The sequence below is a fragment of the Solanum dulcamara genome, chromosome 8 (assembly GCF_947179165.1).
Source record: "Solanum dulcamara chromosome 8, daSolDulc1.2, whole genome shotgun sequence".
Taxonomy (NCBI): Eukaryota; Viridiplantae; Streptophyta; class Magnoliopsida; order Solanales; family Solanaceae; genus Solanum; species Solanum dulcamara.
In genome coordinates, this window is record NC_077244.1 from 55,541,366 (window position 1) to 55,542,758 (window position 1,393).

Here is a 1,393-nt window from a genome sequence, read left to right on the forward strand (position 1 = left end):
TACAATTCAAACTAACAAAAAAAAAAGCTTTGAATCCTAATGTTTTAATAATTTATTTCATTAATGAATAATAAAAAAGTAGATTAAATATTGAATAACTCACTTTCAAATCAACTACCAAATGATTGATTGATTCTCATTTCTCTAGGGGTTGCTGTTAACTTTTACAAAACAAAGGGGATAATATAAATTAGCAATCATGTTAGTAAGACGAGATTGTTTACAATTTTTCAAATAAACACTAGAAAGAGTAGCTTTTCAGTTTTTTAATGTAAATGGAAAATAAAAAAGGTTTGGTCTTAATCTTTGGGAAAAAAAACATATTTTGCAATAATAGTTGAAATGTTTTTTTAAACAAAACAAGTTTATCAAACAATTTTTTGACTTTCAGTTAAAGATGTTCTGATTTGTCTTTTTTATTTTTTTTGGAGAAAGATATATAATCTTCATTTGTCTTACAAGAGTTATCTGGAAGCATTTGTCTAATCCAAATACAGTTTTTATATTGGCTTAAAATTTGGCATGTACGACCGTTTTGTCATTCTTTCAAGTTAAATGAATATGTGAAAATATATAATTTTAAGAAAATCTCCATAAATAGCTTGATTCAAAACACCTTTTTTTTTAATCCGAACATGCCTCTATAATTACTTAATGTGTCAATTATCTTTTCCCTAATAAATATGTATTATTTTCTTTTTTGGTAAAAACATCATTCTATTTCTAATTAAAAATATTACTTTAAAGATCTCTATTCTTATTTCTCTTCTTTTAAAATTACTTTTACTAATAAATAAATAAAAAATAATATTTTCTTCTTCTTAAACTCATTTTGTCAAATAAAATAAAAGAATTCCACAACCTTTCTAACTAATAATATAGATCGTATATCCGAATTGTAGTCGATGAGCATTTGCTAATAAAGAAATTGATTATTAAAAAAGAATTAGTTTGAAAATATATATATATATTTATTTGAAAAAGAACATTTTTGGACCTAACAATTGACAGCAAAAGACTTTTTAGACCAAACTATTAATGGAGACGTTTTTGTTCAATTTTGCATAGTTTAAGGGCATTTATGTGCGAACAAAAAATGATACTTAAAAAGAGAATATGAGACAAAAGAACCAAAATACTAATACTATTTAACTACATGATGGAACTTTAAGGCTGTTTTCACAGCCTTATGAGGTACAAATGATACATCCTGAGGTATTAACCAACCTGTCAACCTGTACATATATAACCACCAATAACTACAATAATTTCAACAATTTAAACACACAACGTTATAACTGACTGAATATCTTGTTAATATGCTAGTTCCCTGATAAAAGAAACCCCGGAAGATGTCCTTAAGATCATTCCACATTTTTGGAGAGCATATACT